Source organism: Petromyzon marinus, chromosome 43 (genome assembly GCF_048934315.1).
Source record: "Petromyzon marinus isolate PM22_M1 ecotype Great Lakes invasive population chromosome 43, UKy_Petmar_22M1.pri1.0, whole genome shotgun sequence".
NCBI lineage: Eukaryota > Metazoa > Chordata > Hyperoartia > Petromyzontiformes > Petromyzontidae > Petromyzon > Petromyzon marinus.
Window position 1 is genome coordinate 8,983,743 of NC_133709.1, and position 11,489 is coordinate 8,995,231.

Below are 11,489 nucleotides of genomic sequence, written 5' to 3' on the forward strand. Positions count from 1 at the left end.
TTGTTTTAATCAAATGAAATAGGAAACAATGGGAGCTGTAAAATTTAGTAATAGAGGTTTCTTCATTTTTTTTTTATCTCTGGTGAACTGGTTTATTTCTTGGGAGGGGGTGAGGGTTCATAATGGCGGTCGGAGACCCACGGTTGGAATGCGGGTTTCAATCCCCCAGAAATGTAAAGTGTTCTCCAGTGCAAGTGGGTTGATGGTCCCAGCTTTCTCTCCCAAAGAATGCACAAAACGAGCCATCATAAAAAAAAAATCGTCATTATCATCAGCCATGGTCAATCCACTGCTGGATGAAGCCTCCCTAAACATCACCATTTCAGGTGCCATCACACAATCTACCCTGAACCTGAGTCATTCTCTCTCGTCAAGATAGAGTGAAATCTGCGCAGAACGTTACTATTTCTATTTTACCAAGTAAGGCCCACTGAGCTATGTAGCGCGTCTTCAGAAACGTCCTGGCCACAAACGACAGCTCAACAAAGTGGTTGTGGAAGTTTCTAGCAGCCAAATACCCAAAAACAAGTTAAACACACACTTTTAATATTTTAGGCGTGGCTTAATTATTTCCAAGTCTAGGAATTAAATCTTTTTTGTTTGCCCCCTTTTTGCCGTACAGTGTCAGTGTCAATTTGGATCAACGCATTTAAGGTAGCTGCCGCAAAGTGTTTGGAACCACCGAGTTTCTTCAAACTCTTTGGTTCTTTCGGTAAAGTCGCGTAGGTAGAAAAATATCTCCATGTTGCCACCTTTGTCATCATCAAAAGTGACTCTGCGAATAAAATAACTAAAGTTTAAGTGTGAATGTCATTTTACGTAATTTCTGCTGCATTTTTTTAATTCTGGATTGCTGCGATGTCTACCGGCCTAGTCGCCCTTGAAAAAGAGCAACTTACAGTGAGGGAAAAAAGTATTTGATCCCCTGCTGATTTTGTACGTTTGCCCACTGACAAAGAAATGATCAGTCTATAATTTAAATGATAGATTTATTTGAACAGTGAGAGAAAGAATAACAACAAAAAAATCCAGAAAAACGCATGTCAAAAATGTTATAAATTGATTTGCATTTTAATGAGGCAAATAAGTTTTTGACTCCCCTGCAAAACATGACTTAGTACTTGGTGGCAAAACGCTTGTTGGCAATCACAGAGGTCAGACGTTTCTTGTAGTTGGCCACCAGGTTTGCACACATCTCAGGAGGGATTTTGTCCCACTCCTCTTTGCAGATCTTCTCCAAGTCATTAAGGTTTCGAGGCTGACGTTTGGCGACTAGAACCTTCAGCTCCCTCCATAGATTTTCTATGGGATTAAGGTCTGGAGACTGGCTAGGCCACTCGAGGACCTTAATGTGCTTATTCTTGAGCCACTCCTTTGTTGTCTTGGCCGTGTGTTTTGGGTCATTGTCATGCTGGAATACCCATCCACGACCCATTTTCAATGCCCTGGCTGAGGGAAGGAGGTTCTCACCCAAGATTTGACGGTACATGGCCCCGTCCATCGTCCCTTTGATGCGGTGAAGTTGTCCTGTCCCCTATCCTTGGATAGCTCTTTGGTCTTGGCCATGGTGGAGAGTTTGGAATCTGATTGATTCATTGCTTCTGTGGACAGGTGTCTTTCATACAGGTAACAAGCTGAGATTAGGGGCACTCCCTTTCAGAGTGTGCTCCTAATCTCAGCTGGTTACCTGTTTAAAAGACACCTGGGAGCCAGAAATCTTTCTGATTGAGAGGGGTTCAAATACTTATTTCCCTCATTAAAATGCAAATCAATTTATAACATTTTTACATGCGTTTTTCTGGATTTTCTTGTTATTATCTCTCACTGTTCAAATAAACCTACCATTAAAATTATAGACTGATCATTTCTTTGTCAGTGGGCAAACGTACAAAATCAGCAGGGGATCAAATACTTTTTTTTTCCTCACTGTAGGTCAAAGGGCTTGATGGGATATGAGCTTCTTTAGAATATTTGGCTGATAGAAATGTCCACATGATAATAAGCCACTTCGTTGAGCTACAATTTCTGGCCAGGTCGCTTCTGAAAAAGAGCAATGTAGCTCAGTGGACCTTACCTGGTAAAAAGTATCAATGTAGTTTTGCATTAACCTTTTGCTTCTTCAGTCGAGGTAGCGGTGCCCCCTAGAGACGAGAATCCGCCAGCCCCGCTGTGCGTGAGCGACACGCGGGGAAGACAGCGCTTCCCCTGCCGACGGAAAGAGGCAAAAGCCGGCAACAAAAGCCTACAACACCTGGTATTCCCAGGCGGTCTCCCATCCAAGTACTAACCAGGCTCGATCCTGCTTAGCTTCCGAGATCGGACGAGATCGGGCGTATTCAGGGTGATATGGTCGTAGGCGAGAGCTCAGTGAAGATTTAGTAAATTCATCTCTAATGTATTTGCCTTTCACCTTTGCCTGAACTTATTTAACTTTCCCATCGTGTGAAGACACCGCCTGCAGTCATCCTCGCATTCACGGTGGAGTTCAGCTCGAGACGTCTCGGTGCAAAGCCAAGTGGTCTCATCTCTGGAGCAGCAACAGCAGCCTCCAAGTTGAGCATCTATCTCAGAAGAAGAGTTGTGATCATATTTATGTACAGTATTTGTGTGTATTTAAACCATGACGTACACACTTTTTTTATCCACTGATGGATGAAGCCCTACAACACGCCATTTCTGTCCTGTCCTGGGGGTTGATTGAGCATACTTCACCACGCTGGTCGACGGTGCGGGTTGGTGGTGAAGTGGTGGAGAGAGGCTGACCTGGTTCGGATATCACTCGACACCACCGATGATGTTAGCCGTGCCCGGGATTCTAACTCAGCTCAGCAGCTTCACTGCACCGTGACGCTTAGAGCCACGGCACCCTAAGGGCTGTGGTCTTGACAGTGGCAGAAGTGAGCTCTGGGCTCGCGATCTGTAGCTGGCGGTGAACACGAGTTTCACGGGAAACGCTCATTCGCTGTGAAAACATCAGCGGAAGCTGAGAACGTTAGAAATGAATTTACTAAATCATCACAAAGTTCTCGCCTACGACCATATCACCCTGAATACGCCCGATCTCGTCCGATCTCGGAAGCTAAGCAGGGTCGAGCCTGGTTAGTACTTGGATGGGAGACCGCCTGGGAATACCAGGTGTTGTAGGCTTTTGTTGCCGGCTTTTGCCTCTTTCCGTCGGCAGGGGGAGCGCTGTCTTCCCCGCGTGTCGCTCACGCACAGCGGGGCTGGCGGGTTCTCGTCTCTAGGGGGCACCGCTACCTCGACCTGAAGAATCAGAAGGTAACTCAAAAACTAAATTAATATTTTTATTTTCCCAGGTAAGGCCCACTGAGCTACATAGCTCTTTTCCAGAAGCGACCTGGCCACAAATGATAGCTCAACGAAGTAGCTCATCATCGCGTGGAAATTGATTACAGCCAAATGCTCTAAACGCACGTTGATTATAATTAATGTGGAGGGGGAATTCGAAGGACCCGGATGAAAATCCACACCTGCACGGAAATGCCAAATAGACAGCAGGCGTCACCTACCTATGACCATCCCGCAGTTCACCAGCGTTGACTGACGCTGATGATGAGACACTGCATGTCGAAACTGTCTAAAACCGATCTAGAGTGTTGCTTGTGCAAAAACTAAAAAACTAAAATACATTTTGCACACTAGCAAAATGCCATGCGGCTGATGGGATCTGTAAACAAATAATTATAGAACATTTAACATTGTGATATGCAAATATAAGATCAAACATTTATAAGGAAATATATTATTTCGTTGCTGATAATGATTTTGTGTTAGCTCGTTTGCACCCCCCATATGATCAATCCACTGCTGGATGAAGGTCTCCCCAAACCACGTCGCTCATAGCCTCATATAGAGATATATTACCTTACTTCACTACGATGATCAGTGTAAGTTGGTTCCCGAGTTCGAATCTTGACCGCGGCTAACTTAATTCACGAGTGATATGTTCACCATCCAGAATGTGCTAACTCTGGCTCAGAATCTACACCGTAGCTCACCCATTCACACACTCATCGATCCACACACTCACCCGACCACACACCCACCCACTCACCCATCCATTCACAGATCCACACACTTACCGCTCACCTAATCACACGGTAACCCACCCTCTTATCCATCCGCTTGTCCACTCACCCATCCACTCACCTACCTTCTCATCAACCCATTCACCTACCCATTCACACACACATCCAATCACATACCCACTCACCCATCCACTCACCCATTCACATGCCCATGCGCACACTCACCCATCCACTCACCCATTCACCCACTCAACCATCCACTCACCTACCCACTTACCAAAGCACATTCACCCATACAATCACATACCCATCCATTCACCCATCCACTCACCTACTCACTCTCCCATCCACACACTCACCCATCCACTCACCTACTCGCTCACCGACTCACTCACCCATCCATCCACACACTCACCCAACCACACACTCACCCATCCACTCACCTACTCACTCACCCATCCACTCACCTACTCGCTCACCGACCTACTCACTCACCCATCTATCCACACACTCACCCAACCACACACTCACCCATCCACTCACCTACTCACTCACCCATCCACGCACTCACTCATCCACTCACCTACTCGCTCACCGACCTACTCACTCACCCATCCATCCACACACTCACCCAACCACACACTCACCCATCCACTCACCTACTCGCTCACCGACCTACTCACTCACCCATCCATCCACACACTCACCCAACCACACACTCACCCATCCACTCACCTACTCACTCACCCATCCACTCACCTACTCGCTCACCGACCTACTCACTCACCCATCTATCCACACACTCACCCAACCACACACTCACCCATCCACTCACCTACTCACTCACCCATCCACGCACTCACTCATCCACTCACCTACTCGCTCACCGACCTACTCACTCACCCATCCATCCACACACTCACCCAACCACACACTCACCCATCCACTCACCTACTCGCTCACCGACCTACTCACTCACCCATCCATCCACACACTCACCCAACCACACACTCACCCATCCACTCACCTACTCACTCACCCAACCACACACTCACCCACCCGCTCGTGCTGCCTCGGCGATCAACTCGGCTTTAAATCCAGTTCGTGTTTTATCCCCAGCCCGGATTAGGGTTCTTATCGGAGTTTGCCAGGCCGGGGATTATAGCCGGCACGGGGAGGCGAGACGGGGGAGAGACAGGGGGAGAGACAGGGGGAGGCGGAGACGGAGGGAGACAGCCACGGGGCATTGTCTAGACCAGGGGTCGGCAACCAAAATAACAAGAAGAGGCATTTTTGTTCGAATTCAGAAAAAAAAACCCCGCCATATGTCAGGAGCCGCAATGCACTGCGGTGAATTCGAGACGGCGGTCCTTCATAAATAACCTTCACGAAGCAGTCCCTTAAAGAGATTGCTGCTTCGTGAATGACTTGTCACGAAGCAGCAGTCCCTTAAAGAGCCGCAATGCACTGCGGTGAATTCGAGACGGCGGTCCTTCATAAACAACCTTCACGAAGCAGTCCCTTAAAGAGATTGCTGCTTCGTGAATGACTTGTCACGAAGCAGCAGTCCCTTAAAGAGCCGCACGCGGCTCCGGAGCCGCAGGCTGACGAGCCCTGGTCGAGACGCTGGGGAGCAAGGGCTCTCTTTGATCTCACTCTGACCTGCCCACGAGTGTCGTGTTGCGTCTCTTATGTATCATGACATCTTTTGTCTCTGGGTGAGTCTCTGTGTCTCTTAAATAGACGCTGCGTGTCTCTGTGTCTCCATTGTTTCGTCTCTGGGTGTCTTTGTGTCCGTGTGTCCATGACTCTGTCTCCGATCGTCATTGTCTTTGTGTCCGTGTGTCTCGCCGTGTCAGTGTGTCTGCGTCTCCCACTTCTACATTAAAAAAAAAAATCAACATTATGAACAGTTGCTGAGCACAGGTCCAAATACCCAAAACGTCAAGCGGCCAGCAACAAACCGAACGATCAAAGTTGTAATACAGTATAGTGAAAGGGGCTCAATAAATATGAAATTAGATGAGACAAAAGTGTAACACGGTTCATCCATTGAGCTGAGCAAGGTTATTGTTGTAAGAGCTTGGGGAAAGGGATGGTGGTGATGAGAGGAGTGAATTCCAAATGAGAGATGTGCGAGGGAAGAAGCAGAGACAGAAGTGATGTGACCTGCAGTGTGGTGAGTGGGTGGGTGGATGTGTGAGTGTGTTGGTGAGACCTGCAGTGTGGTGAGTGGGTGGGTGGATGTGTGAGTGTGTTGGTGAGACCTGCAGTGTGGTGAGTGGGTGGATGTGTGAGTGTGTTGGTGAGACCTGCAGTGTGGTGAGTGGGTGGGTGGATGTGTGAGTGTGTTGGTGAGACCTGCAGTGTGGTGAGTGGGTGGGTGGATGTGTGAGTGTGTTGGTGAGACCTGCAGTGTGGTGAGTGGGTGGATGTGTGAGTGTGTTGTTGAGACCTGCAGTGTGGTGAGTGGGTGGATGTGTGAGTGTGTTGTTGAGACCTGCAGTGTGGTGAGTGAGTGGGTGGATGTGTGAGTGTGTTGGTGAGACCTGCAGTGTGGTGAGTGGGTGGGTGGATGTGTGAGTGTGTTGGTGAGACCTGCAGTGTGGTGACTGGATGGTTGGATGTGTGAGTGTGTTGGTGAGACCTGCAGTGTGGTGAGTGGGTGGATGTGTGAGTGTGTTGGTGAGACCTGCAGTGTGGTGAGTGGGTGGATGTGTGAGTGTGTTGTTGAGACCTGCAGTGTGGTGAGTGGGTGGATGTGTGAGTGTGTTGTTGAGACCTGCAGTGTGGTGACTGGGTGGGTGGATGTGTGAGTGTGTTGGTGAGGCCTGCTGTGTGGTGAGTGGGTGGATGTGTGAGTGTGTTGGTGAGACCTGCAGTGTGGTGACTGGGTGGGTGGATGTGTGAGTGTGTTGGTGAGACCTGGTGTGTGGTGAGTGGGTGGGTGGATGTGTGAGTGTGTTGGTGAGACCTGCAGTGTGGTGAGTGGGTGGATGTATGAGTGTGTTGGTGAGACCTGCAGTGTGGTGAGTGAGTGGGTGGATGTGTGAGTGTGTTGTTGAGACCTGCAGTGTGGTGAGTGGGTGGATGTGTGAGTGTGTTGTTGAGACCTGCAGTGTGGTGAGTGAGTGGGTGGATGTGTGAGTGTGTTGGTGAGACCTGCAGTGTGGTGAGTGGGTGGGTGGATGTGTGAGTGTGTTGGTGAGACCTGCAGTGTGGTGAGTGGGTGGATGTGTGAGTGTGTTGTTGAGACCTGCAGTGTGGTGAGTGGGTGGATGTGTGAGTGTGTTGTTGAGACCTGCAGTGTGGTGAGTGAGTGGGTGGATGTGTGAGTGTGTTGGTGAGACCTGCAGTGTGGTGAGTGGGTGGGTGGATGTGTGAGTGTGTTGGTGAGACCTGCAGTGTGGTGACTGGATGGTTGGATGTGTGAGTGTGTTGGTGAGACCTGCAGTGTGGTGAGTGGGTGGATGTGTGAGTGTGTTGGTGAGACCTGCAGTGTGGTGAGTGGGTGGATGTGTGAGTGTGTTGTTGAGACCTGCAGTGTGGTGAGTGGGTGGATGTGTGAGTGTGTTGTTGAGACCTGCAGTGTGGTGACTGGGTGGGTGGATGTGTGAGTGTGTTGGTGAGACCTGCTGTGTGGTGAGTGGGTGGATGTGTGAGTGTGTTGGTGAGACCTGCAGTGTGGTGACTGGGTGGGTGGATGTGTGAGTGTGTTGGTGAGACCTGGTGTGTGGTGAGTGGGTGGGTGGATGTGTGAGTGTGTTGGTGAGACCTGCAGTGTGGTGAGTGGGTGGATGTATGAGTGTGTTGGTGAGACCTGCAGTGTGGTGAGTGAGTGGGTGGATGTGTGAGTGTGTTGTTGAGACTTGCAGTGTGGTGAGTGGGTGGATGTGTGAGTGTGTTGTTGAGACCTGCAGTGTGGTGAGTGAGTGGGTGGATGTGTGAGTGTGTTGGTGAGACCTGCAGTGTGGTGAGTGGGTGAGTGGATGTGTGAGTGTGTTGGTGAGACCTGCAGTGTGGTGAGTGGGTGGATGTGTGAGTGTGTTGTTGAGACCTGCAGTGTGGTGAGTGAGTGGGTGGATGTGTGAGTGTGTTGGTGAGACCTTCAGTGTGGTGAGTGGGTGGGTGGATGTGTGAGTGTGTTGTTGAGACCTACAGTGTGGTGAGTGGGTGGGTGGATGTGTGAGTGTGTTGGTGAGACCTGCAGTGTGGTGAGTGGGTGGATGTGTGAGTGTGTTGGTGAGACCTGCAGTGTGGTGAGTGGGTGGGTGGATGTGTGAGTGTGTTGGTGAGACCTGCAGTGTGGTGAGTGGGTGGGTAGATGTGTGAGTGTGTTGGTGAGACCTGCAGTGTGGTGAGTGGGTGGGTGGATGTGTGAGTGTGTTGTTGAGACCTGCAGTGTGGTGAGTGGGTGGATGTGTGAGTGTGTTGGTGAGACCTGCAGTGTGGTGAGTGGGTGGATGTGTGAGTGTGTTGTTGAGACCTGCAGTGTGGTGAGTGAGTGGGTGGATGTGTGAGTGTGTTGTTGAGACCTGCAGTGTGGTGAGTGGGTGGATGTGTGAGTGTGTTGGTGAGACCTGCAGTGTGGTGAGTGGGTGGATGTGTGAGTGTGTTGTTGAGACCTGCAGTGTGGTGAGTGGGTGGGTGGATGTGTGAGTGTGTTGTTGAGACCTGCAGTGCGGTGAGTGGGTGGGTGGATGTGTGAGTGTGTTGGTGAGACCTACAGTGTGGTGAGTGGGTGGATGTGTGAGTGTGTTGTTGAGACCTGCAGTGTGGTGAGTGGGTGGGTGTGTGAGTGTGTTGGTGAGACCTGCAGTGTGGTGAGTGGGTGGGTGTGTGAGTGTGTTGGTGAGACCTGCAGTGTGGTGACTGGGTGGATGTGTGAGTGTGTTGTTGAGACCTGCAGTGTGGTGAGTGGGTGGGTGGATGTGTGAGTGTGTTGTTGAGACCTGCAGTGTGTTGAGTGGGTGGGTGGATGTGTGAGTGTGTTGGTGAGACCTGCAGTGTGGTGAGTGGGTGGGTGGATGTGTGAGTGTGTTGTTGAGACCTGCAGTGTGGTGAGTGGGTGGATGTGTGAGTGTGTTGTTGAGACCTGCAGTGTGGTGAGTGAGTGGGTGGATGTGTGAGTGTGTTGGTGAGACCTGTAGTGTGGTGAGTGAGTGGGTGGATGTGTGAGTGTGTTGTTGAGACCTGCAGTGTGGTGAGTGAGTGGGTGGATGTGTGAGTGTGTTGGTGAGACCTGCAGTGTGGTGAGTGAGTGGGTGGATGTGTGAGTGTGTTGTTGAGACCTGCAGTGTGGTGAGTGGGTGGATGTGTGAGTGTGTTGTTGAGACCTGCAGTGTGGTGAGTGGGTGGGTGGATGTGTGAGTGTGTTGGTGAGACCTGCAGTGTGGTGAGTGGGTGGATGTGTGAGTGTGTTGGTGAGACCTGCAGTGTGGTGAGTGGGTGGATGGATGTGTGAGTGTGTTGGTGAGACCTGCAGTGTGGTGAGTGGGTGGATGTGTGAGTGTGTTGGTGAGACCTGCAGTGTGGTGACTGGGTGGATGGATGTGTGAGTGTGTTGTTGAGACCTGCTGTGTGGTGAGTGGGTGGGTGGATGTGTGAGTGTGTTGTTGAGACCTGCAGTGTGGTGAGTGGGTGGATGTGTGAGTGTGTTGGTGAGACCTGCAGTGTGGTGAGTGAGTGGGTGGATGTGTGAGTGTGTTGTTGAGACCTGCAGTGTGGTGAGTGGGTGGATGTGTGAGTGTGTTGTTGAGACCTGCAGTGTGGTGAGTGGGTGGGTGGATGTGTGAGTGTGTTGGTGAGACCTGCAGTGTGGTGAGTGGGTGGATGTGTGAGTGTGTTGGTGAGACCTGCAGTGTGGTGAGTGGGTGGATGGATGTGTGAGTGTGTTGGTGAGACCTGCAGTGTGGTGAGTGGGTGGATGTGTGAGTGTGTTGGTGAGACCTGCAGTGTGGTGACTGGGTGGGTGGATGTGTGAGTGTGTTGTTGAGACCTGCTGTGTGGTGAGTGGGTGGGTGGATGTGTGAGTGTGTTGTTGAGACCTGCAGTGTGGTGAGTGGGTGGATGTGTGAGTGTGTTGGTGAGACCTGCAGTGTGGTGAGTGAGTGGGTGGATGTGTGAGTGTGTTGGTGAGACCTGTAGTGTGGTGAGTGGGTGGATGTGTGAGTGTGTTGGTGAGACCTGCAGTGTGGTGACTGGGTGGGTGGATGTGTGAGTGTGTTGGTGAGACCTGCAGTGTGGTGACTGGGTGGGTGGATGTGTGAGTGTGTTGTTGAGACCTGCTGTGTGGTGAGTGGGTGGGTGGATGTGTGAGTGTGTTGTTGAGACCTGCTGTGTGGTGAGTGGGTGGGTGGATGTGTGAGTGTGTTGTTGAGACCTGCAGTGTGGTGAGTGGGTGGGTGGATGTGTGAGTGTGTTGGTGAGACCTGCAGTGTGGTGAGTGGGTGGGTGGATGTGTGAGTGTGTTGGTGAGACCTGCAGTGTGGTGAGTGGGTGGATGTGTGAGTGTGTTGGTGAGACCTGCAGTGTGGTGAGTGGGTGGATGTGTGAGTGTGCTGTTGAGACCTGCTGTGTGGTGAGTGGGTGGGTGGATGTGTGAGTGTGTTGTTGAGACCTGCAGTGTGGTGAGTGGGTGGGTGGATGTGTGAGTGTGTTGGTGAGACCTGCAGTGTGGTGAGTGGGTGGGTGGATGTGTGAGTGTGTTGTTGAGACCTGCAGTGTGGTGACTGGGTGGGTGGATGTGTGAGTGTGTTGTTGAGACCTGCAGTGTGGTGAGTGGGTGGGTGGATGTGTGAGTGTGTTGTTGAGACCTGCAGTGTGGTGAGTGGGTGGGTGTGTGAGTGTGTTGTTGAGACCTGCAGTGTGGTGAGTGGGTGGGTGGATGTGTGAGTGTGTTGTTGAGACCTGCAGTGTGGTGAGTGGGTGGATGTGTGAGTGTGTTGTTGAGACCTGCAGCGTGGTTGGTCTTAGTGGTGGTGGTGGTGGTTGAACACAGTGTGATGGATGAGACGACACCGTCAGTCTGGCAGACGCAGTCCTCAACACGGGTGGATCGGGGATCGACGAGTTCGTTCATGGAAAGCAGTCGCCATTGTAGTAGCGATATGGATGGAGGCGATCGACGGCCGGCGAGACGACTGACTGCTGTTACGCTCTTCGTGAGAAGTGGATCATCATCATCAATGACGCCGCTCCACTGGTCTCCTTCGTATGACTTTGGGGGTGAATATAAAAGTGACACGTGTGACCTGGGTCGGATTCACCCACAGGCGAATAAGTGCTTCGGCTCTCACACATATATTTTAAATGTTGTTGTAGGTCCTCCTTTAGGTCATCCATTCCACGTTCAAATAACAGCTGAGCGACGGTAGTGCGGCCATCGGAACCATAGTTTTTATTATGATGGCACCATTCATGCTACACAGCTAAAGCTAG

At 50.8% G+C, this 11,489-nt stretch overlaps 2 non-coding genes across 2 annotated transcripts; one reads left to right on the top strand and one right to left on the bottom strand.

Moving 5' to 3' along the window:
- Nucleotides 1-2,239: 2,239 nt before the first annotated feature.
- On the bottom strand, nucleotides 2,240-2,358 carry LOC116951755 (5S ribosomal RNA). Its single transcript, XR_004404324.2, has one exon. It is a non-coding gene; the product is annotated as a 5S ribosomal RNA (ribosomal RNA).
- Nucleotides 2,359-3,028: 670 nt separating this feature from the next.
- On the top strand, nucleotides 3,029-3,147 carry LOC116951754 (5S ribosomal RNA). The gene has a single exon (XR_004404323.1). It is a non-coding gene; the product is annotated as a 5S ribosomal RNA (ribosomal RNA).
- Nucleotides 3,148-11,489: the final 8,342 nt, after the last annotated feature.